The sequence below is a fragment of the Rhipicephalus microplus genome, chromosome 3 (assembly GCF_043290135.1).
Source record: "Rhipicephalus microplus isolate Deutch F79 chromosome 3, USDA_Rmic, whole genome shotgun sequence".
NCBI classification, from domain to species: domain Eukaryota; kingdom Metazoa; phylum Arthropoda; class Arachnida; order Ixodida; family Ixodidae; genus Rhipicephalus; species Rhipicephalus microplus.
The window spans coordinates 189,451,234-189,478,128 of NC_134702.1; the positions used below are offsets into that span (position 1 = coordinate 189,451,234).

Genomic DNA, 26,895 nt, shown 5'->3' on the forward strand with positions numbered 1-26,895 from the left:
CGGTGATGCGCTGCACAGAGACGGCAATCAACCACGCGCGCGGCTAATGTGAAACATTTATATTATTTTTTTTTCGCTCGTGCATGGCCTCAAATGGCGACTGAGAAAATATGTTAATAAGCTTCTGGAGAACAGGATACCTATGCAGGTGTGCGATTGAACTGAAATATCAGGTACGTTCACAAGATGCCGAAAGTGTGCATGCGACGGCACTGAATTATTTTTTTGATGTGACGTGGTAGAAGAGTGTAACGATAAACTCAGTTGTGAGCCATTGCTTGCAACACTTTCCAAGCACTAATCTGTAAATAAAGCCCATTATTCAAAACGTATACTCAGAGACGAGAATCACGAGCGGTATCTGGATGAAATTCTTTTATTTTCTGCACACACGTCATACAACGAATTTCCGAGTAGTGACTCACTATCTGTTTACAACAATGCATTCTCAATAATATGTCGCACGCCCTTTTTCATCCCCAAGAAAAAATGTTTTATATTTCACAAGCGCCTCAGAGAACATTGGCCTGCAAGCCTAGGTGATGCGCCTGAGCTTCAGGTACTTCCTCTTTTCAGATGCTTGCTCCTTTTGGAGTACCTTTGTGTAAAAACGCAAATAGGTGAGCAGAAAAAACTTGTTTACTTGATTGGCGAGGCTCAGACCATTTTGTGCGCAGCCCCGTGTGACTTTTTTTTTTTTCAAGCAGGAAACAAGTTTTTGCAAGCTGTCACTGTGAAGCTATCAAGCTATCACTGTGTAGCTAAACCACTTTGAAAAAGTGATTGCAGAGGCGTCTACAAATGCGAACAGCTTTTCCGAAAGGCCTACCCATAGGCACCCGCACGAGAGGGGCAAAAGCGGCTGGCCACCTGGGAGGGGGGCGCTAAATCTGCTGTTCTATACATTGACTAGGCAGCGGGGCACTCTTTAGTTATCTAAAAGGGGTCGTTAATGTGCCTCATACACTGATTCAATAGGAAAGAGGCGCCCTGAAATAAACCTTCGCCCCCCCTACCCCCCGAACGGCAGGGGCGCCTATGGGTCTACCGGTCTGTCCCTTTCAATGCGGACAATTTCGCCAATCACAGTGTGCTCAAAGTGCCGGGAGATGTACCTCTCGCTTAAGTGCAGCTCGCACACAGCCGAGTTTTATTGAATCAGCTTGCAGTGCGCGGGATATCGCTCTCCGCCATTGCGCTAACAGAGCTTCGTCCTTCGGAACGCCGAACAACGCATGCTTCTTTTTAGCTGACTTGTAGCCTGTAGTGAACCCCGGGACGAAGCAATGGCTTTGTTTTCGTGCCATGGCAGTGCATACAGAAGCATTGATGTCAGAGTGCCACAAAAAAAAAAAACCGAGGGCGAACGCGCCCGACGAAACTGTCGAAAACGTGCAAACAACGTGTGGATGGATGGATGTGGCTGTACCCTATAGATCAGGCGGCAGCTAACGCCACCTAGCCATAATACTTAGTGAACTATTAGATTTATCTTTTTTTCCCTTTAAATAGTGAGGTTATAAACGATTGCGCGCGCCCCTATGCAGCTCCTCCTCGGGCTTCAGTGCGTTCCGTAGGCGCTGCTTGTCGCTTATCACACTTTCCTATTCTAGCCACTGTAACTGTACTAGCATGGCTAACGTGACGCTCTAAGACCATGCGTTTGCAATATATTTTTAAAAATAAAAACAATCTATTTTTAGAGTAAAATAAAAGAATTGTTCGAATTTTATGAGTTCATTTTTATATAAAAATTTAATTGGATTGTATGGTGGCGCCGCAATTATTAAAGGAAATTGAAAAACTGGGAAAATACACGCCCAAAGCAAAAGGCGGTTAATTGAGACAGACCGACAGTTGGCGGGAGTCCGCAGGACAGAAGAGTTAACATGAAGGAACGAATACGTGCTCCACGTTTATTAGTCACCATGGCAGAACGTCGTTTGCTTGAGTATCTCAAGGAGGAGGAGAAACTTATTTTGGAAACAATCGAACTTTTTCAACGACAAATAAACAGGCTGAAGATAGAGGAGCAACATATTGCCACCTGCTTCTAGTAGTGGGTCGTATGCCAAGGTGAAGGCACACACCACGAAGAAGAAAGAAGTGCGCGTGAACCCCCGCTCTAGAAGACAAGCCCAACCGGCGCACTTGGTTAGAGCCCTGTTGCTCAGACATCAATAGACCTTGTCGACATCCCCTGGAGCGACGTGACAATTGGTGGAGGTGCTGGGTAGCCCCTCACGGATGTTTCAAACCCCTCCTGGAAGCAGCACCACAAGCCCAGTGCGAGTCCACACTCCCGTTCATCGGACAAGCCGCAGGATCAGGGGATTGCCACCCGAAGCTGACCCCACAGTTCACACCAGTATGATGAGCACGTCCGTTCAAACCACTTTAACAGGAACGGGAAACCCCCCGGTGACTCGGTACACCCTCGAAAGTCCACAGGTTCCGACACCGTTTCATGGCACCGAGCTCGAAGACGTCGAGGACTGGTTGGTCGACTTCGAACGCGTGGCGGCTTTGAACGACTGGAACGACGCGGCGAAACTACGGCGCGTGTACTTCTATTTGGAGGATGGAGCACGTACCTGGTACACAAATCACGAGGAACAGATGACATCGTGGCCCGAATTCCGCCGCCGGCTGTTGGACACTTACAGAGGTGCTGATCGCCACGAACGAGCGGAGCGAGCGATCCAGGCCCGCATCCAGATGCCCAACGAAACTGTCATGACATATGTGGAAGATATGACGCGCCTGTTCCGACGGGCTGATCCAGGTATGACAGAGGAAAAGAAGTTGCGTCACCTAATGCGAGGAGTTAAGGAGCAGCTTTTCGCTGGCCTTGTACGGAGCCCTCCGAGCACGGTCGCCGAGTTTTTGTCTGAAGCCGTCACGATGGAAAAGATGCTTCAGCATCGATCCACCCTGTATGACCGGCAAGTGAGCACGTCCACTGCTCAAGTTCCCACGACTTTTGGGAACAACACCGAGTGTCTGCGCGACCTCATCCGCTCTATAGTACGCGAGGAGCTGCAAAAGGCTGCCACACCACCACTACCTACGGTGAGTTCTATTGCAAGTATCGTCAAGGACGAGCTGCATCATGCCCTGCGTGACCCTGTGAGTCTGGATAACGCCGCACCGGCCCCGGCTGACTACCACCGTGCGACTTATGCGGAAGCCTTGAAGCGCCCAGCTTCCTCTTCCCCGCTGTTTGTTCAGGCACCTCCTACAGTTTCACTTCAGTCGGCGCAGCCTCTACGGTACTACGAGAACACACGCGCGCCCCCACCCCTCGTTTACGCCAACCCTGTGCATCTTGCGGAACAACCAGCGCACTACCTTGACGACAGACGTGCTTCGCCTCGGAAATCTGATGTTTGGCGCACTCCTGATCGCCGGCCTTTGTGCTTCCACTGCGGTGAAGCGGACCATTTGTACCGCCAGTGTCCATACCGGCGCCTCGGGCTGCGCGGCTTTTCAGTATATTCAGCGCCTCCTCGGTATGGCCAGCGACCCCGGGACATTGAGGACTACCTGGCTCAACAGTGCATGCCACCGCCTTCTGGACGGCAGCCGCGCTCACCGTCGCCGAGGCGCTTTTCATCTTCGCCACAGCGCCATGCTGGCGCACGGTCCCCCAGTCCCCGCCGGGAAAACTAACGCAAGCGACCCTTGGAGGCGAGGTCGCTGGCAGTCGACGTGCTGAAGACCTCCGATCGACGCTAACAGTAAAGGGTGTGGATTCGACTGAGCGATATGTGCGGCTTTCTCTGGATATACCGGTGCTGATAGACGGCTATGCAGTAGGTGCATTAGTTGATACCGGGGCTGACTATTCTATACTAAGCGGGAAAATGACCAGACTACTAAAGAAGGTAATCACGCCCTGGCATGGCTCTGTGATTCGAACGGCTGGTGGCCACACCGTCTCTCCGCTTGGAACCTGCACGAGCAGAGTTCGGGTCTGCGGTAATACTTTTGTAGCAAGTTTCCTTGTGCTCCGTGAATGTTCACGCGACGTTATTCTTGGTGTTGACTTCCTGCAGGAGTATGGAGCTGTCATTGACCTTCAAGAGAATCGCATCACCTTCTCAGCCGACCGAGCAATCGACAAGCAGGACGACCAACAACGTGCCGACATTCTTCGTGTTTCTGCTGAAAGTATAACGCTTCCTCCAAGAGCCAGTGTTATTGTCGACGTCACATGCTGTGGATTGCGAAATGTTTTTTTTTATTTGTGCTCCGACGATTGCCTCATCATTGGTGAACTTATCGCGTCTAACATTTGATTATTGGTGCCCTTTTTCATTGTTTAACCTACTTTGTTTTGGTTTTTTTTTTCAATAACTTTACAGCATCGGGACGATGCTCTTTCTTTTTTTTGTTGAGGAGGAATATTGCCACCTGCTTCTAGTAGTGGGTCGTATGCCAAGGTGAAGGCACACACCACGAAGAAGAAAGAAGTGCGCGTGAACCCCCGCTCTAGAAGACAAGCCCAACCGGCGCGCTTGGTTAGAGCCCTGTTGCTCGGACATCAATAGACCTTGTCGACATCCCCTGGAGCGACGTGACAATATATTGCGCGCACTACGCCAGCTGCAGATCAAGAAAACTGACGGACCGACTGAAAAGCAACTTCACTTGAAGGTAATGTCATTAGTTCTCTGGGGCGTACAATAGGGTCACACAACATTTCTTCTTTTCTTTTCAGAATCCCGGAAAAGCAATGGTCGTCAAAAACGAAGAGGAGTCCACAAATGCCGAGGCCGTCGATCTGCGGGGCAACAACCTAGACCGTAAGTAAACCCCGTTAACAAAGTGCCTGGACCCCTAGCTGCTTGGTTACCAATGCTCTCTCCTAAAAAAAATTATTTCACCCCTAATCGGCGACAGCGCTCAAAAAAATGGTGTATACAGTATTATGGGTATGCTATTCTAAAAGTGTCTAATGTATTCAATTTGTTTCCAGCATGCTCTACCACTGGTGTGATGGCTTTTTCAAGTGGACAGCAAACCAGCAAAGAGATGGAGGAAGATAAGCGAGAGAGCTAAGGAAATATATGTGCACTGTATTAAAATAAACTTCACTCGAACAACGTTAGCACTGTGCTTCAGCTCATTCGGTATGTGCCGCCTCTCGTCATTTTCGTCTCTTCCGCACGAAGACGGTTTTGTAGGGAGCTTGCACGAACGGCGGCAACGCTATGCAGTCTGGGTCTGGGAAGGTACCCAGGCTTTGCGGGAGAGGGCGACAACGGCGAAAGTGACATCACATGAACAATATGTATTATCAGTTGAAAGCAAGCACACGACCTTAGAAGGGTACTTTAAGTGACACAACACAATACTTAGCTTCACTACAACACATGTTTATTCATTTTACTTATGAAACAACTGCAGATAGCCTGGATAGACTCTTATTACCTAGCAACACGACCGTGTAATGGCTACGAACATCACTGCGCTTTATCCCATCAACAATTTTGGCATGATCCACAATCTTTCCAAAGGTCCTCCAGCAAAGGGGTTATGAAATATTTATTGACAAAACTTGCGCAGGGTGCAGTGCCCTGATCATTCACTTAGATTCAGCAAATCACATCCGCAAGGAAACATACGCACATCCATTTTCAAATGTATTGACGTTGTTCCAAAAAAGTTTCTCCTAAAACATCTGCAAACTGACGGGCTTACACATTCAAATCTTTATGGTCCATAATGGTCTCTTTCTTCAAAAAACAATGAATACCTGTCGGGATAATTCTGCAGGACAAAAGGTCGCCGCGCCGTGCGTATTTTGCTTACCACAACGCTGGGCACGTAAACGTCTGTTGTGTCAAACACTAACATGCGGTTTCATCAAGTTATCCAATTTACAACCTTATTAAAATGGGCGCTCATATGTGCCAACTCGCGAGTAAGGGTTGAGCAACACGTGGGACCAAAGCACAATGCTGCACGCAGAAAGTCGTGCGCGCAAACGGGAAAAGGCTGTACGGACGACGCGGCGTTTAACGCAATCTAGCGCCGGGTCACGTTAGCTCATGGCTGACATGGCGCTCACGTGGTGGTGTGTGTTGTGCAGTGTGATAGTGATAGTGTGGTAGCAGCAGTAGCAGTTGTTCTCTGGTGGTAGCGTTAGTAGCGTGCAGACCCAGTCGGTGGCCTTCACTTATTCCTCCTCATTCACGTACGTGCCTCGGTCCCTTGGGTGAGCATCTGTAGTCTGCAACGGTCCCCTTTTCTGTGCGCGAAGCAGCGTGCCAGTCTCGAAAACGACATGAATGTTGGTGCGAAGTTTGACAGCTACGTTGAGTTTTATCGAGCATTCAGAGACTTTCAAGTCGCTACAAACACTCTTTTTGTCACAAAGGGCAAGCAAGACTGTGGACGTTGTGAATTCTCGGCTAGCTGCCAGTCTAACTAAGCTTGACTCAAAGTTAAAATTCGCGAACATAACTTATGTTTGCAAGCACTGAGGTGTCGTGAGAAAGACGGGGACTGGAATTCGACTGCAACAAAGGTAAGCGCCTCCACCACCTCCACTCTCGCCTTAGCCATGAGGTCAGAGCGGGAACTGTGAAACTCAAAAAGATTTCTCCTAGGATTATGAAGAAGGACTGCCCAGCCAAAATTATCATAACGGCGCGCCGGGCCAGCCAACTGCTAAAGGTCACGGTTGTCAACTTAGAGCACAACCACGAGGTGAGCCCGGGCGTACTCAGAGTGTCGCCAGCTGAACGAGGAGGAGGTCAATTTCGTTCGACCCCTAATAAAGCTGAATGTTCGACTTAGCCTCACCGTGGACAAGCTGCGACAGGAAACTGGTAAGAATTTCGTTCTGCGAGATTTGTCATTTATTTCTCTCTTTAATTTATGTTTGTGCAGGGAAAGCAGGAATCGCCAAGGATATACAGAACCTGAAGTGTGCGCGGCGAGGAGAGAATGAGGCGATCCAGTTGCTGCAGGAGATGAACAACTTGAAAGCAAAGTACGGTGCAAAAGTGCTTCCCATATCAGATGAAAACAAGGAACTACAGATCCTGTTTTTCCAAACTCCGCACAAGCAGCAGGCGTTTAAGTGCTTCCCGGAAGTTGTCCTGCTTGATGCAACATACCGGACCAACAAGCTGCGCATGCCTCTGTTTGTAATGGTTGTACAAGATGGATCCGGTTTGAGTCATGTCGTCGCCTATGCATTTGTGGCATCTGAGCAGCAGTATGTTGTGACACATCTTTTAGACACGTTTTTTAGTACAAAAGTTGTGGTTATAGACAAAGATTTTACGGAAGTGAACGCCGTCAAAGCAGCCTTCCCAGGTTCCCCAGTTGTACAACTGTGCGAATTTCATGCGAAGAAAGCCTTTCAAACTGCAGCTGCACAGCTCGGAAAGTCACCTGATGAACGCAATCAAATGTTAGCCAGCTTTAGTGAAATGCTGCATGCTCCCACACTACAGAAATATGATGAAGCAAAAGCTGAATTCGAAAGGTATGCCAGTTCAGAATCCACCAGCTATTTCACTAAAAACTGGGCAAACGTCACCAAGATGTGGGTACAGCACCTTTGCGATCAAGAGTTTACAGAAGGAAACAATACCAACAACCATGTTGAATCGCACAACGCGAAGACAAAAAATGTTCTCTCATAGTCTTCAAAGCTTCATGAAGCTCTTCGTGGCCTCTTAAAGTTATCCACAAGCTTGTCACACGCAGCACATCAGAAAACCATCCTTCTAAAGACCTGCGACTTTCATAGCGATGAAGGACATGAAGGTGTGCAGGAGCAGTGTCGCCAAGTCCTCACACCGTACGCCTGCAAGCTGTTGAGCAGTGAGCTGGTGAAACTGCACGATGAACCTCGAGAGGTTAAAAAGTTATCAGCGCACAGCTATGCCGTTTTTTCTACATCCAGTGATGTCTGGCACGATGTCTCATTTGAAAAACATTCATGCAGCTGCACCACGTACAAAAGGATGAGGCTGCTTTGCCAGCACATGCTTGCCGTTCGTGCTAAATTTAGCATAAAGCCATGTCTGGAGGAAGCTGTCAGCAGGCGATGGTTCAAATCATATCAGGTGGAGTTCCTTGGAACCACTGCAGTGAACCATGAAGAAGTTGATGCTAACTTGGAGTCCACGACGGGCAGCTCTGCGAAAGTGCAAGTTATGTCAATGCCAGGGCCTTCCTTTTCAAAAAATGCATAGAAACCAACGTTTCAATTACGCAATGAGGACGCTGAAAGCTATTGCAGACAATCTGGCTGACTCCCAGCCAGACGTCTTTGCGGCACGACTCAGTTTCTTAGAGTCTGAACACAGCCTGGCTAAGGCAAGAAGAGGTGACACTGAGCAATCGTGAAAAAGACGAGGTGCAAGCACCAGAAAATTCCACTTGCTAAGGTGTAGGCTCTGGAGATACGCTGCATATTGATGGAGCACAGAAGCTGCTCAACCAGAGTCAGGCCAGCGTCATCAAAGGGACCCTCGATGAGCGGAAATGACACTGGAAGCTCTGCGAACAAAAAGTGCTCTGTGGGACCCTCAATCAGCGGCAGTGAGACTAGAAGCTCTGCGAACCAAGAGGGCACCGCATCTAGCTCAGTAAACGAGATAAAACTCCCCCTAGTGAAGAGTCGAGGCTGTCCAAGCAAGCGGGTGCTGCAAAGCAGGTTAAAGCGACTGAGCGAACAAGATGATGGCCGACCAGTGCCAGTTAAGCAGCTGTCTGAGAAGTCGCAAACACAATGTAAGGAAGATTGCATTCTGCTATTGAAGCTTGCATTTATTCTAGGCACTGTGTTTGCGTTAACTGATTTTTTTTCATTGCACTTTCTCCCCAGTGATATTGTTTGGCCTCATTGGTGACGGCCTGTGCCCAAGAGTGCTAGATGGTGCCTACATCTTACAGGAGCATGACCTGGAAGTTCATCCTGAAGTCCTCCCCAGTGCTCTGATAGACTGCAGAGTATCCTTGCCTTAACTAAAAAAATACTTCAGTCCTATTGCATGGGCCCTTTTAACTTCCTCGGGTAAGTTATTGTAACATTTTCAATGCCTCATTGTTTTGAAAATCTTTATTTTTTTGTTCATAGTTGCTGTAAAGAAGGAGAAAGGGCTGTGGAGTTGTGGCCTTTTCGAGCTTATCGACGATGGGCAGACTAGTATGGTTTGCTGCGACCAATGCCTAGAGTGGCTCCACTGGTGAGAGCATGTTTTCTGGGAACTTTATTGCTAATATTTTGATAGAAAATGTTACACTGTGTGAAAAAGGGTTTCAGCCACTCGGCTACATAGGTTCTTTCCTTTTTCATTTCTTTTTTTTTGAATAAGGCCCCCTTTCTATAGTTGATAAAAAAACACTACATTAATGTGATGAAATGCATTTATCTCTAACAATTTTGAGATAGTGTTAAAGCTTGTTTTTCTTGAAGTTCATCATCAATGGCCACAACTGTTGCTGTCATCCTGAATCAAAATTTTATTCACCTCATTTATTTTTGCATAGTATGTTTACTATATTTTCACAGCACAGCCATCTTCATTTCAGGCCATGTGCTGGGATCACCAAGGAAACCGCAAGGAAGCTGTGGTCTCTGATTAAGTTCTGCCATCAGCCTGTTAAGAATAGCACCTGCCAAATGAATGCCATATGCCTGGGGTACTCTTGATAACTCCAAACTAACCAAGGTCAATAAAATTATTTGCCCCCTCTCACTTTTGTGGACTTTTACAGACAGATGCCAAAGTATCCTGGTGGTCTTGACATCTGCGAATTTCGTAAGTTCAACTGGTTCGATGATTGATTTGTGGGGTTTAACGTCCAAAAACCACCATATGATTATGAGAGACGCCGTAGTGGAGGGCTCCGGAAATTTTGACCACCTGGGGTTCTTTAACGTGCACCCAAATCTGAGTACACGGGCCTACAAGATTTCCGCCTCCATCGGAAATGCTTCAACTGGTTCGTGTGACAGAATGATGCAAAGGTGCACAGGCTGTGCTAGTTTGCAATAAATACATCGGCGTTAACACTATTTTACCATGCAATTTTTACTGCAGACATTACCCTGCGGATAGCACTTAATATTGGTAAGCGTAGTTGCTTGTCTGCTTGCGTGACATTTTGGCTGCCGTCAAAGATAGCCCTAATCCGAAGCCTCTCGAAAAAGGGTGCTTCATCTCTCCCATGTCTGTTTAATTTCCAGGGCATGTTTCAGGATAACGGGCAGCCGCCAGCAGTAGCGTAAATCTTGGGAGGGCCACCCGACGCCCCTTGCGCTCAGGCTGGGGAGGACATCCCCCCCCCCTCGAAATTAATCGTTGAAACACCACACATGTGCGGTGCCTGAAAACATGCGAGGTCGGGTGAGGGGAAAAAAAACTGTATTGCGTCGTGTGTAGAGCTTAGCGTGCGCTGTTGATTAGAGTGCGGAGGTGCAGGCAATGCTATCTGCTTGGTTGTACCGCTCAGAGATAGGCCTGCGCCCACTTTTCGTTTCAACGATTGCTGGTTGTCAACTTGCTTTGTGCTCTACGCAGATGTTCCTGATATGCAACTAGACCTACAGATCCCTGCTCCATTCCAGCCAGAAAGTACACAGGCTGGTGAGTTAAACAGTTTTGTTCAAATTTTTTTGTGTGCCATCATTCAATGCCTCTTTTGCGCATAGCGACGTACTTACGGAAGCTGACACAACCTTTCTTTCAATGCAAGTTTCCATGCTACTTCGAGGCCCTTTGTTTCGTAAATCGCAATACATTATACCCGTAACAGTACCGATTTGTGTGCAACTCGTGCAGAGTGAGAGAAAATGAACTGCATGAAGGGAACAAGGGAAAAGAAACATGCGGGAATGTTAGATATTCCTGCGCTTATCTGATGTTTTTGTGTTGCGCTTCCCTGCTCTCATGCAGGTCATTTGCTGTCAGCAACGCATTCTTGACAATGATATTTAAAACTAGGGGAGATACCTCACTGATAAAGAATACACATACAGAGAACAGCAAACAAGCTGTTCCGTGCATGCGCTTTCTCTATCAGCGTGACATCTTCAATATGAAGCACCACCTAGCCCCCGGTCTTGCCTGTTTAGCATTGACAACTGCTTTAGACCTAATTTCGGTGCACTATTTCAGGCCACTTGATACAAGCAGCTGTACAGAAGAGGGTGGCCCAGCTTGAAATTGAACTTCAGGCGACGCAACGGAAGCTTCAACTTGCTCAGAGGCAGCGTTTCCAGGCACTAACTGCAAATAAGCGCCTTGTCGCAGGACTAAACAAATACTTGAATGAAGACCAAATTAAATGTCTGAAGATGGCAACAATGCAGGGGACTCGATGGACTAAGAAGACTGTTACAAAGGCATTGAAAATGAGACTTTCCCGTGGAGCACGTGGCTATGACTCAGTCAGGGAGCTTGGACAACCTCTGCCAACAGAACGCACCCTACATCGTCACTTGGAAGGGTACAAGATCACACCAGGTTTGCTGGAGGACATCATGGCGTCTCTCACACTAAAGGTAAGTGCACAGACAGGTCCCCATAACCCTTGACCTGTCTTGTTACCATAGCACCGCTGTTTGCATCGCCTAACTAAATCTTTCCACTCCATAGGTTAGCCTCATGTCACCAGAGGAGCGGCAAGCCACTTTAATGCTCGATGAGATGCAGCTTGCACCAGGCTTAGTGTACAACCCATCCTCGGGAACAGTGCTTGGAGCCCCAACTATACCTCTTGCAGACGGAACACTGCCACCCGACTGTTTGGCCACTCATGGGCTGGTATTTATGCTCAGTGGGATAACAACCCGCTGGAAGCAAACAGTTCCTTACCATTTGACTGAAAATTCATTCCATGCCAAACAGTTAAGGATATAATCATTGTCATCATAAAAGCATGTGAGGCAATTTCCCTGAAAGTAGATGTTGTGGTGACAGACATGGGAGAGGGGACCCAAGCCGTCTGGAAACTGTTTGGTATAATTGTAGGCAAGCACAGCAAGCCTAAAACCTCGTGTCCCCACCCATGTGATGCATCTAGGCAACTTTTTTCATGGCTGACGTTCCTCATCTCCTTAAGAACCATAGGAGCCACTTAACTAAGGGCCAGAAAATATACTTGCCCGAAGAAGTAGTAAAAAAAAAAAAAACAATCTGCCGGGAAATTAAATACACATCGAGCCTAAAAAGAAGCTTGTCGAGATAGACAGCAATGCAGAGCTAGACTTCTTCAGTTGACCCCAGCCATTATGATAAAATGAAGGTGGGGCCAGCATTCAGCCTTATCAACAGCGACACTGCTGCTGCAGTAGGCTTGCTTGTAGATAATAGAACATTTGATAAACCAGCCTTGACAACTGCATGGTTTCTTAAGATGATGTTTCGATGGTTTAGACTCATGACTTACAGAACAACAACACTGGTTTTGAGCCATTTTGATGATGTTGAGTATGGAAAGGCCCTTCAGTTTCTTGAAGAAACAATTGCACTTTTTGAAAAAATATGTATTGGGGATGAGAAAAAAGCCACCTGGAAACCAGTGCAGACTGGCGTTATCCTAGCGACAACATCAGTGTTGCTACTGCAGGCACTGTTTCTTGAAAAGTACAACTTTAAGTTTCTGCTCCTGAGCAGGTTCGGCCAAGATGCCATAGAGAATCTTTTCTCTACACTAAGGTGTAAGAAACCGGTGCCTCGTGTACTTGAAATCAAGTTTTCACTTCGAGCTGCTACGATGGCCCAGTTTCTGAGGCCAAGTAAGGACGGCAGCTACACTGAAGACTGCTTTCTCTTGACTGGCATGGCCGATGACAACAAACCAAATGAAAGCAAAATGTATGTTGTTCGTCCGTCTGACCTCCTTGATATTCAAGACTTATAACATGAATCCTTGGAGTTCCTTGCTGGTTATGTTGTTGCACAAGTCAAGAAGGCAAACTCCTGTCAAGCCTGTGTTGAAACGATCACAAGCTCAGCCGAGGGAAACAAGCTCACAATGCTGAAGTGCTACAACAAAGAGAAGCCGGCATTGACAGTCCCATCACCAGCTGTCTTGCAGTTAATAGAGGCTGCTGAAAATTGTGTGCGCTTAAATGAAGATGCATTGATTGCAAACAGAGTTTCTGCATCTAAACTTCAGAGTACCATTCAAAGTTCCCTGTACTTGGGCAATTGCTTCCCTACATGCCACTGCATATCGGACAAACTCCTTGCCACGTTTAACTAGAATCTCAATCCTCGTAAAAAATAAGAACCATCTCCTTATGACAAAAATTCAAAGCTCACAAAAGTGTGGTAGCCGAAGCATTGGAATGCATGTTGCTGCAGGTAGCATTAGGTAGTACTGGTAGAAAAGTTTGTGTAAAATGTATGATGCCTCTTGTACTACTGTAAGTGTGCTATTCTTTGTTTTTGCATTTTAATAGTTATTTAAGCTACCCTTACTGTTCAGTGTCAGCTTCGTGTCATGTCCTATTGTTCACTTGGAAGCACATCCTAAGCGTATTTCTCGTATTGAATGTGTAATTAAATATACTAGTAAGTACCTGCATTACTCTGTACTTTGCATTGTGGGTGGCACGTGCCGCAGCTTTTGTCTGCAAGCATAACCTTATGTAGTTGTACAACTTAGTGTCATTATATTTTTGTGCTGCATGTGTATATGGATGGATGGATGAAAAACTTTGTTCAGCTCCTGCAAGGCGGCATGTGTATATGTCAAGCCGTTATGGTAAATAAGTGGTATTTGCTGTTACTGCACTGCTCGTGTAGTGACAATTGTGTGAAATTATGAAACTTTGTTTGGGTTTGTGTATCATTCAGGCTTTCGTTTTAAACAAATAATACTCTTGTTCCTACATTATGATCTGTTCTATATTTCATAATGTTCTATACACATTGTCTATTTCTTGTATTGTGTCATTCCCATTGTATTGCTGATCCTGCCTAAAGTATTGCATTCGTACTGGCTGTATGTTCTAAAATAAATAAATAAATACCAAATAGCCATTGCAACTGGCCATCACTGTATTTTCTGAATTGTGTTGTTCCCACTGTATCACGGACCCTTGCCTAAAGTATGGCATTCAGACTAACTGTATATTCTTAAATAAATAAATACCATATAGCCACTGGCCATCACTGTATATTTCCTATATGTATCGCTCACCACTGCCTAAAGTATGGCATTCTGACAGGCAGTATCTTCTTAAATAAATAAATAAATACCCCATATCCCCAGCTACTGGCCACCAAATAATTGAACTATATCATAAAGTACATTATTGTCTACTCTGTTACTCTTAGGTTACCCTCACAATCGAATACTAAACGAAATGTCTCGATAAGCAGCAATGCTATTTCACTGATGAAAAGCACCAAGCTGCAAACTAACATAGGAAAAACATCAGAAGCGATATAAAATCGCCAGCAAAATAAAGTGCAACAATAACTCGGCCAATTCGCGGGCGTTTCACTTAAGGATCTTTAATTCTTGAGAAGCTTGTGCGCTTCAGGGAGGCACAAAGGCAAATCAAAAAAGCATAAACACACTATTAAAAATCCACGCAGTGATTCAAGGTTACATACCGACGTTGCTTATATCAGGAATACAATCGCATTCACACACGCGCACACAAGAAGCTTTGTCGAAGAAATTTAACTCCACCATGGTGTTCCGCGCGGTTAGGTCGCGTTTGCAACACGAACAAATTCGACGATTGGCAATGACACGCCGCTTTGGAATGTCGTGACGCTTGCGTTGACTCGTAGCACAGAATAGCAAAAGACACTCAAGTGGTCGGGCAATCGCCGCACGCAGTGAGAAGAAGACTGTTAGCGCAAGCGTTTCCACCAAATTTTAGCTTCCACACACTTGCGCAGGATGTTTACTTTCAGCAAGGATCGCGTTTCAGCAACGCCATGTCGAAATTTTTTCACTCCAGATGGCTGTCAGATGCATTGTTCGACCGAAGTGACCGCTATATGTACACAGCACACTTTCGAGCAAGAAAGGCGGAGAGCAATCGGATTAAGCGCCCGCAGTCGTCAAGGTACGGCCAATACAGCTACCAAGGCAGGCGCCATGGGCAGCCGCGGGTAAACTCGCCTCAGGTTATCTTCGGTCCCGGCTAGTTTCCGTGAAGGGCTTCGACTATTTTGTGAAATGAAAGCGAATCAATGCGCCTTCCTTTTTTTTATTTATATGCAGCTAATTTAGGTTGAAAAACGCAATGTAATACGAACGCGAATAAACAAGATGTAAACATGCCGAATCTAGGCGATCAAACATTTTTTCCGCTCTCTTTTTCAATGTTTATTTGAAATAAAGGCACAGCTTTAACATTTTGGGCCCTTATTTCGGCCTTCATCACAGTCAGGCATCAGTAGCTGTTATTTCCTGGCATGTGCAGATATTTTTCCAACAGCTGAATGCCGTGCTTAAAGCTGGGCGTCGTCTGCTACAGGAACTTTCTAGGTGGCGCGCGCGGCAGATGTCGCTACGCCACGAGTGAAAATTAAACCCTTCACTGCGAAGTACGAATCCTAAACTTCATTATTTAAAGGAAAAAAAAAGATAACTGTAATGGTTAGTTCACTAAGTTTTACGGCTAGGCGGCGTTAGCTGCCGCCCGATCTAAAGGGTACAGCCACATCCATCGATCCATCCATTCATCCATCCATCCTACCTTAAAAATTATGGAAGGCACGGAGGAAGGAAAAGGTAAGGAGAGGCCCTGACGTCACTCGTTGTGAAGCCGCGATGAAGCCGGAAGTCGGCCATATTGAGTAGGCAAATTCTCCTCTCTTGTTTACATATGAATGCGAAGCAGAAGGCGCGACTCCCTCTCCGGCTCGGAAAGCACGTGGGCTGCGCAGCGCGTGTGTCGTGACGATCCGAAACTAATGAAACTGGGCTCATCACTCTGAGCCAGCTGGACACTTTCAGCGAAATCGCTTCGTCCGAGTAATAACAAAGAGTAACAGCTCGCTGACAACGAAGCAACTACGAGAGAACGCGCGCTAGATGCACCGACAACGGCGAGTGCTTTCACGTTATTACTTCAGCAACTGCACAGACAACACGATCGGTCATGCGCCTTCTACGGTTGCATTCCGCCACGCGACTGACGCAGCGTCCTGCCACTGTGTCCGTGTTCCGCGCGAAACTCACCTGCGTCAGCATTCTGCGACCGTGGTGACTTTGAGCACGGTGCTAGTGACAGTTGAACGTGGTTGCTGTTACGTTGAGATTACACGCAATGCTGGTGGAGAGTGTACCAAGCGGAACAGAAAAGGTGTTTTAATACGCACATGCAAGTTGTTACTGTACACACACAACACGAAACTACGTATGTGCACATGGTCCTCACGGCGTCTTGCTGGGCTTAGCAGCGTCGTCCGTTGTCACAAGCAGGAGCACTGCTCAACCGTCACTGACCTGCAACGCGTTCGTCGTCATTCAGCTTCGTCATGGTGCCCAACGCCATTTCGCTGAACACTAACTGCTTCATCCGCGTCATCCGCCGCACGACACATGGATATGCACTTGTTCTACGCACTGTTGAAACCCCGTGATGGACAAAGAGATTTGTAAACGTTGCTAAGAGTAATGTAACAGCCAGACGAACACTGCGTAACCAATAACGCGGCGCAGAGCACAGATATTGTCCGCCACGGCTCAGCACGAGACCTGGGGAGGCACACATTCCGCCGCCAGCCGCGGCCGCTCACTGCTAGACCAGCTTCACTGCGCAACACGTAACCATAACAACGCCGCCATTGTGCCTAGTGAATATGGCCGCCATGATGTCATTTCCGCCACATTTTTTACGCCCTGCGCCGGCTGGGCATGCCCTCTCCTTACCTTTTTCCTTCCTCCGTGATGGAAGGACATTTAACGACTCTCGACTGACAAGCCCCTATGCGCCGCAGATGAAAAACGCCTAGCTGTTACCGTCCGCCGCCATGATGATGGATGGATGCATATGGCTGTACCCTTTAGATCGGGCGGTGGCTGGCGCCACCAAGCCGTAATAATTATTCAACCAAAAACTAGATTTTTTTTCTTTTAAATAGTGAGGTTGAGGATTCATACTTTGCAGTGAAGGGTTTAATTTTCACTCGTGCCTTGACTTTAGCCACCAACCAGATAACCTCCTTCTAGGTAATTCTACCCGCTTAAATTCTATTTTGCCATCCCTGTCCCTAAACCCCAGTGCTTTGAAAAACTCCGCGCCACCATCCTGAACCATAGGGTGAAGCCCTTTACAGAACATTATAAAGTGTTCGGCAGTTTCTTCTTCCTCTCCACACACACTGCATACCGTGTCTACCCCTTCGTATTTAGCCCGATATGTCTTGGTTCACAATACTCCCGTCCAAGCCTCAAACAGTAGAGAACTACCCAGAGTATTATCATAGTTCCTTTCCTTGGCAATTTCCTGCTTAAAAGTTCGATAGATCTCTCGCGAGTAAGGTTTGAGCAACACGTGGGACCAAAATCAAAACGCGCTTACTACGACAACTGCATGTTCCCGACACACGACAGCTTATCAAAATGCAGGCGCCGCTAGCCGGTGACGCCGCACTCTTCTTGTTGATGGGCAAGAATGCTGTAAGTACTAGACACACGGTAAAAGATGTACATGCAGCATACACACACAAACCTGACCACCGCCTCACGTTGCGTAGCGAAGTCGACGCACTCTTTGTTGCCGCCATGATTGCTGCTCTAGTTGCGTGGTGAAGGAAGTCTGACGATGCAGTTGGGCACCTTGTGTTGCCTAGGCATTCGCGGCCGCAATATCAGCATAACTCACGCGCACAGAGGTGCAGAGACAACACAGCAAAGTTCATCTTGGCGTGCGGATCAGCGCCGGCGCATTGGACTTCGGCGCGCGCAGGGCGCGCACATGGAATGGACGGGGTTGCCAGGAGCTCGGAAAGCAACCCACCATGTTCAGGGTCAATAGTAGCCCAAAAATAGCCAAACGTAACTTAGGTAACTCATACAAGTAGCCCCGAAGATCCAAAAACAAGAAATCAAGATACAACAATTTTAATTATTATACACTGACAGAAAACTATTTCATTCACGAAGAAATAATCAATTTATAAAAACAGATCATGCACTTAGAACAAAAACAAGATGAAATATGTGATTACTTAAAATGTTTATGTGTCAGGACAAGTGACACAGGTTATTCATGGGTCATAGAGTTTCTTAGAAGTTGTTCTGTAGAGAGGACCTGGTTAGGGTGGCTAGAATGGGGCCATTCTAGCCACCCTAACCTGGTTTAAGTGACTAGAATAGAAAAGTATGTTAGGTGTTCTGTGGTATGACTCGTAGAGGTGTGCGCCGAGGCGATTTCGACCGGCGGCGGCGTGGGTGTCGTACAGAGTCGGCGGCGGCGGCGTCGGCGCGCGCCGGTTATTTCATCGGCGGTGGCGCGCGGCCAATTTTCATGGGCAGCGGCGGTGCCGGCAGCGCGGAAACCGAAACTAAAAATTCAAAAGGTTCAAAAATTCAAAAAGGTTCTTACCTCCCTGCCTTCCTTTTTTCTCGTTTCTCTCTCTAAAAAGGTTCCTCTGCCAGAGGTTGCTGAATTAGTTGTAATTCAGGGATTTTCATCCAAGTAGCACTAATGACACTACAAAGATGTGTCGACATCACGATGAATGCAAAGCGTTTTGTAAAATAGTTTTTATTTCGCTTTCACAATAAAAAACGCATATTTCAATTTATGTCGATGTTCTACCACGAATGTGCAGCACTTTGCTTGTTTTTTTTTAATTTAAGATGCGGCAGTTTGTTTCTGTTGTTGGCTACGTCATACTTCATAAAACCTTCTTTCATTGAACATTGAGCAAGCACGTCACTCAGTTCGCTTTTTCCGAATTGAATCTCATTTTTACATTGTACGCTGCACGAAAAAAGAAGGACCTCTGCTACGAGTTTTCTTATTGCGATTGCAGGAAACCGCTCTTTTGAGTACCTGCCATGCCTTGAATGTTACTTTCCTTCAAACGAATCAAAATACCTACTTTTCACAATAAGAGAATGTGTTATGTCGTGGTATAAGATGCGGAAGAAAACAAATCTGTGAATTTAGTCAACTAGTCCACACCGTTGTGTTCAATGAATGAAGTGTAGGCATAAGCGTGGTGCAAAAGGGGCACTTGACCCCTTCAAGCTGCACCAGCACTTCTACCCCCTCTAGCGACAGCAACATGACCTCTCCCTCAGCCATGATACAAGTTGAAAGAAGGGTTTCCTTATCCCCAAGACAAAAACCTGTCGATGGCCATATGTGAAGATGAGAGCAAATGCAATATTTTCTCAGATGCACAGTCTATAGTGGTCATGACCTGGACGCCCGTTGACCACGCCTGCAGAGAACGTTCACTCCCCGACCCCTTTGTGCTCGATCAGGGGAAGGGGACACCCCTTGCAAGTGGGTCCCATCAAAATTTCTCTTAACAACGTCACAAATAAGAATGCTTGATAAGCATGTATAAAACATTCAACTTTTTAATTCTTTTTTTGGAGCGTGTACACGTGCTCAATACCCATCAGGTGTGTGAGACAATTGAAATCGCAACTGCCACTCTCGACTGGTTCCGGAAAAGACTCAATAGAATAATGCAATTACGAGTGCTGGGAACCTATGTTCGTTTGTCAATTTGATTTCAAGGCATGATTTAATTTCTTATATAAACAAAAATAAAACCTGCAAAATATTAAAAAAAAATGGTTGCTATTGCAAGATGTGTGTCCCCCTTCGGGATTTTTCTAGACTTACGCGTCTGCAAGCCACATCTGGTGCCACAAACTTGCAAGTGTCCCTCCTCCTCCCCAAGACATCTCCCAATGCTCCCCCATCCCCAATAAAAAGGCACCAATGTAGGTCTCCGTAGGTCTCCGTGATTGCCTACTGGCGCTCGGCGGGCCATTTCGGTTGCTAGGACCAACAGTACCGATTTCGACATACTTTATTGAAGGTGCTGAAGGATCGAGAAAAGGCTGATTGTTGTAAATTTCTTTAGAGTTCAATGATAGTTTCTTTGTGAATACCATAGAATATCGAACCTCACTTTGTGTATAATGCTCCAATGAAAAAAAATGGTTTCACCCTGGGTCACTGCAGAGTCAGAAGCCTTCACATCGGCAGGCGTAATTAAGGCTCTATATAACATTGCTAAGGTTCAGCACATTTGTACAAATAATTCTCGTTTATTGAACATTGAGTATAATCCTTGCTTGGGTTAGTATGTTTGAAACATAAATTTGAAATTTAAAAAATTCTCATTGTTGGTTTCTGCAGCAAAGACACGTTGATTAAAACTGATGATTCCGGAGCTACGGCAGAGGTAACATTCGTTATGTTTTTTTTTCGGTTACGGTAATGGTAATTCGTTACCTTTTTTATGTATATATAGAACGGGGAGCCCTGAAACGTTCCCCTTTTTTATTAGAGTAACGAGTAACGTATTTAGTTACTTTTTACTTTAATGGATACAACCCTAAATATATAGACTTACAGGAGTGATGTCGGCCCACACCGTCAGTTGCGGTCTATAGGCTGGCTGTAAACATTACATAGATATATTCCTTTCATCCAGCACTTGATAGTGAAGGTTCGCTCGACCATTGATGTTCTCAACTTTTGAGGAATACACAACAGCTTCTTAATAATATGCATATTATCCATCCGAAGCGTGCACTTCGTTTCGCTAAAGTTTACAGTCAACGTGAGTGCTGTCGTCACGCGGATGTTTTAGGTAGAAACTTGGCCTACTCGAAATACCCAAAGACGTCGATCCACCTAGCAACGCATGGCTACCCGCTGACGGTTCTGTATGAAAATAGCATCCACAGTGGAGCCTGTCGCATCTGCTGAAATTTTATCGCAACATTATTATACTGCCACTTCGCTTGCATTTTTATGTCACTGTCTTGCGCAAAGACACCGCCATTGTGGTTCAGTAGCTAAGGTACTCGGCTGCTGACCCGCAGGTCGCGCGATCGAATCCCGCCTGTGGCGCCTGCATTTTCAATAGAGGCGAAAAAGCTGTAGGCCTATGTGTTCAGATTTGGGTGCATGTTAAAGAACCCCAGGTTGTCATAATTTCTGGATTCCTCCACTGTGGCATCTCTCATAATCATATGGTGGTTTTGAAACGTCAAACACCTCATAATAATCAATTGCCTTGCGCAAAGCATGCTTGGCAGTCTGCGAAATTCTAGATTATTTTAGAATCTTCTGATAAGCTTGAGACATCTACAATATGGATGATGTTCGATGCCACGGGTACATATGGCGACGTACCTTCGCGCAAATCATATTACTGACGACCAATGCTCTGATCACCGCTATCTGCGTAAAGCAGGAATTTCTAGTACATTGTACTTTTCTAGGCACATACACGAAATAAAAAGTGTCGTCTTGAGCAACCCAAGTACCATATTATTTGCCGTCGCAACCACGTGACAATAAGGTAAGTAAGATGAGAACGGCGAAATGATTGATACAAAACAGTGAGATGGGGCGTAAGTGCACGGCCAAGTTTTATTTAAGATGTGTATACCACAAGCTATTTTCTTCTATAGAACCAATATAATGTGGATTTGTTAAATTACTGTGAAGTTGAATGTCAAGAAAGGAAGAACACGGACCTGGAAAGAGACAGTGGAGACGAAAAGTGATAGGTATCGACGTAAAGTTTCATCTGTCATTCCACGCCAAACGTCCAAGGCGTTTTGGCGGCTATCTTTGGTGTATTCGAAAAATGTCGGGATGATTTACTCCATTGAAAGCAGTCTATTGCGGAAATTTTTTGCAGAGAAAAATATTTTTAGTCACCTATATGTGACCAAAATACAGGCTATAGGCTGGGCCCTATATCGAGTCCTAAGATAAAAGCACATTTACTGAGCGAGTCTTTGTAGGCTCCATTTATTTTGCCGACCCATGGTTCCGAATATTTAAAACCTCCTACTATGGCGTGCCTTGTTGTCGCATTGACGTTCCGGCTTGTAAAGCCAAAAACTTTATTTTTCCAATGATAAAACTGTTCATACCTCTCCCTCCCCGGAACTTATTCTAGGTTTTTTGATAAACACCAGTCATATATATTTGAAAAAAATGCTTGGATATCAACTATTCATAACTCTAATTTAAGAATGTTGAAATGACCGATGAGATGAAATATTAACATTAAAAGGCATAGTAAACGTGACTAAAAAGCTAATTCTACACTAAAACAATGTAACCTGAACTAATGATGTCACCACACATCTAAAACCTCATGCAATGTATATTGCATACATATAAGGTGCAGTTATTCAAGCGCTTTTTGCAGTGAAATTCGGCCATAGAGTCAATCCCGTTAATGGTGGTGCTATTTTTAAATTTGACGTTCGAATATATAACGAAGCATTAGGAAATTCTTTCCGTGAAGCCCCCTTTTTTTGCGATGTAATTGAGGACTATATGCATTGTGCTGGCACGAAGTTTAATGTAGGTGATGTGTTTGTAGAGTACACCGTTTGCTGAGTGTGGTGAAATAGAAACAGCACTTTATGTTATTTCATCACGTGATCTGCTCCCAAAGAACAGAATACATAAAGGAGTGCGTTACTAACGAACGGAGGAATTAAATATTTTTCGGTCTTTTAATGTTGTTTCTGTAATCCAATCTACAAACGTTTGTATTAAACGAGCATGACGGTACGAAGGGATGGAATTGGGTTCTGCAGCTTGTTGTGACGCATGTGCCACTCCAGGTACCTTTATTACGTGACATCGGAATCTACACTGAGCTTGATCTATAATTATGTACCTAATCAACAGAGAAGAAGTGCTAAGCTCCAGATTCATTATTAATGTGGCTTCAAAGACGAGAAAGCAGCACGATTCGTGGGCAATCGAGCACCCATTCTCTTTCTCTATTGCGTTGAACTGCTTGTGCCCTCAGATGCCGCTTCAGTTTTTTCTTGAATAAACGTGGCAATTGGGAAAGTTGTGAGCGCTAAACAAGACGTTAAGAATAACGAAAGAGACAGAATGGGTGCTTGTGAACGTGATGAGGAAGCATTAGTTTGCGCTAAAGATTTCCCGATAGCGATGCGCCATCTGGCTGGATTTCTAGTTTTGTTAAAATATACAATGACACAGACCATGGGCTTTTGTCATGTTGTTTGCTACCAATTAAACAGCGGCTGCGTACTTTAGGGTACCATGAAAATTCTCGCGGCCATATTTCAAGAAGGAAAAAGGCCGAAACGCACCGTTCATGCCGTACCTGAACCTTCATCACTCGCGTAAATAAATTTATTCAAGCTGAAACGTGGTCGAAGAATTCTTTTACCTCTCGGCAATCAGAGAGGCTTTTAATTCTCGAGTCTCTTTATGAGATATTGCTGCCATCATTTTCCAACAGGCCTGCAGTTCTGTTGTACCGACACAACATAGCAACGCCCGTGTTTTTGTAGATTTTTTTTCATTCCCATTTAAACACTTTCACATTCATAGTCATCTTTGAAGCGTGTGAGAACTTCCTGTCGTCCCTCACCCATCATTGCATTTTTCCAGTCCATACTGCAAAAGGCTTGATGGCAAGGTCGTTTTCCACGTTCAAGTTTCTCGTACCCAATCTTTCGCGCTCTTTGTGCTCTTCAAGGAATGCAGAAAGACTACTAATCGCAACGAGCTCTACACCGTGCCTTCGGGACTGGTATGGGGCAAACATGTTGCAAGTGGTGTCGCAGCGTTCTGTCATTGTGCTTCGTTCGCTGTTCCCTGCACTCAAGTTGGGTCGACATGGGGCGTTGTTGCAGTGCCATTGGTGTCGTGTTTCCCGTGTCTTTTCTTATACTTAGTGTTCTGCGAATAAATGCCTCTGTGTAGCCGCTGGTTCCGAGGTCACGGATTACGTTTTTCCTTCCTTCCGCAGCTGTGGTGACAATCGGTGGTTGGATTATCGGTTGTTTATTTATTTTAATTTTCTAGTTTAGCTAGTTTTCTGTATTCTTGCCCAAGAAAGGTCATCTAGGACATTTTATTCTTGTGGGAATGGCCATAGGTATGTGCGTACGTGGTTGCAGCTCCACATTTCCAAGTCGTACGACTCGGACTGCCCTGCCAACGGCCCCTATTCTCTTTCTGCTCTGGCAGCCATGGCCGTCACGTTCTTCCAAACCTTCTCCTCCTTCCTACTTCTAAACACTTTTCTCCACTCCCCCCCCCCTCCCTTCAAGCCACTGAGCCCTGCTCTCGCAAGGAAAGGTAGCGTCTTTTTCCTGTTCTTCAACCACAGATTCATCCATTCAGGGGAAGCTTGCATGCAGTAACTGGTTTGGAAGGCAGGTAAGGTTCGTAGAAACTCACCTCACCTTGAGCTACCGAGCACAAAACAAAGCTTAGCCGAGAGTCATGAGAAGGCTATAGGAGATTACACAGCAAGATGAAAAGAGACGATATTTTGCCTAATGAAGTATTGCAAAAGCCACTGGGGCCATATTTTCTTTTACCACCATCCCCACTTCTATTCGTACATTGAAGTAATGAGAAAAGTCCAACCAAAACATATTAAAAAAAACGACGTTTTGAAGCCAATCTCTCACCCCTGAGGAAGAGGCCGGACCAGCTTCAAAACATCTGGTTTTTTTTTCCTTAAATATATTTTGGTTGGAGTTCTCATTCCATCAGTTTCTATCCAAAACAGAGAGGCTTATGTCGAATGTTCACCTTTGATTCCTGTCGTACATTATATCCTCGCTGCTCCAATGAACCCCCTCACACCGAAACATTTAGATAAGCAATGACAGGTTGCTCAACCGTAAACAGCCCCTCTTCCTTCTTAGACGCTTATAGCTCTGGTGTGCGTGTGTGTGCAGGAGGTGGGGGGCAGAAAGAGAAGTACTGAAAGAAAAAATGTTGCATCTTGTTTTTTTTATTTGTTGCAGCAGGTAGCTGACAACCTAGTCATTATTTTCCTTTTGATGAAGCAGCATACAATAAAACACAATCATGCCCACCTAAAAAGACGCAAACACAGGCGCTGTATTGCAACTGATGAGTTATTGTCGAAAGACTCAGCTTATGTAGGATACCACGTACATGTGCACTAACACCAGTGCACCCAATGAAGACAAGTTTTTTTTGCAGTGTTTTGCAGGAAGACTTGATGAATAATGAACCATGAATGCACCTTACCTGATACGAAACTCGGGACAGGTAACAGACGTTTTAAAGAACGCGACTCTGTCAAGTCATGGTTCTCAGATTTTCTGCTGACAAACATTTTATATTACAGCATTTCGAACAATGACCAAATTACAAGCGTGGGCGAATGTATATACCAGCATAGTATCCCCAAATTTCAAAATAGCACAGGTATTTACAGCAGCCAATTCAGAGGGTACTTATTGTATTTAGTGCTATCAGCGCGCATATGCCTATCGTGGAAATTGCATGTAATGTTAAGTTTCTCTTTATTATTATTATTTAGAGGCAGTAGAAATAACTTCTTGGGCACGACACCGTTGAAGGGATGGGATGCTTACCGCTGCTGTATTTGCAGGTTGCGTTCATCAGCGCTTGGTCGACGTGGCTTCTCGTACGGTGGCCGTGCAGTCTTGGCCATGAAGTTCCGCTCCCGCTTCTAAGCGTGCAGGGATGGTCAGAGCTGGTTCCTTCAGCTACCGGCGGCCTGTGACACGGTTCTCTCGTGAACGCCATCGCAAAATATGACTCCGGATACAGCGGCCTGCCAGACAACACCTCAGTTACGTTCCTCGGTGACCTGCCTTCGAGGGTTCTCGAACATTGGCCGCGCTGCCTTGATCAGGCAGTTCCGTATTCGAAGGTGCAAAGATGGCCACTTTTGGTTCCCTCGGTTACTGGCATCTGGCAACATGGTTCACTCCCAGACGCCCTCGCAAGCCATGACGTAGATATATAAGCCAGCCATGCTCCAATTCAGTTGGGCACGACACCGTTGAAGGGAAAGGACGCTTACCGCTGCTGTATTACCAGGTTGGTTACTTCCAAGATGCTTCCTGTTTAAAAAGCAGCAATTACTGCCTTGTTGCGGTGTCGTGCCCTCCTGACCGGCGTGATAAGATGTTCCGTACATTGCTGTTTCTTTCATGTCTGCGCCGGAAGTTTGCATCGTTGTTGTTGTTGCTTTCAGGTGACATTGAATCTAATCCCGGCCCTGGCGTCGAGGAAACACTCGCAATTGTTCTTGACACAGTGCGTAGGCTGGAAGCGGGTCAGAATACAATAATTGGTGAAATTAAGGGGCTAAAAGAAAAACAGGACGCTACTGATAAAGAAATCAAAAGCTTGACCATGAGAGTGGTCACTCTGGAAGCAAAGCTGGTTTCTAATGCCCCTCTGTCATCCAACTTTGCTGATGGTGCTATTGGTTTTATTTCTGATCAGCTTCAAGCAGTAGTATCAAGGTGTGATGAAGCGGAAAATAGAATGCGACGGTGCAACTTGTTGTTTTTTGGAATTCCCGATGAGGACAAAGAAAGCTGGGAAATTTCTGAAAATAAAATTATCACCGTATGCTCAGATAAGTTAACGATCACCACTACCAGTTCTCAATATGAACGTGTGCACCGGCTGGGTAAATTTGCTTCAAACAAGTGTAGGCTGATAATTGCTATGTTTACGTTCTTTAAGGACAAACAAGCAATCCTCGCCGGTGCTCATCGGCTGAAAACTACTGGCTTTTCCATTAGAGAAGATTTTTCGCAAGCAACACGGCAAGCGCGCAGGAAACTGCTTCAGTTTGCTAGGGAACGGAATAGTCCTTTCAAACTAAATGTCGACAAACTTCGTATCGATAATACTACATATATCTA

General features: G+C 45.7%; 1 pseudogene; it reads left to right on the forward strand.

Moving 5' to 3' along the window:
* Window positions 1–6,292: 6,292 nt before the first annotated feature.
* LOC142803079 (uncharacterized) lies at window positions 6,293–25,686 on the forward strand (annotated as a pseudogene).
* Window positions 25,687–26,895: the final 1,209 nt, after the last annotated feature.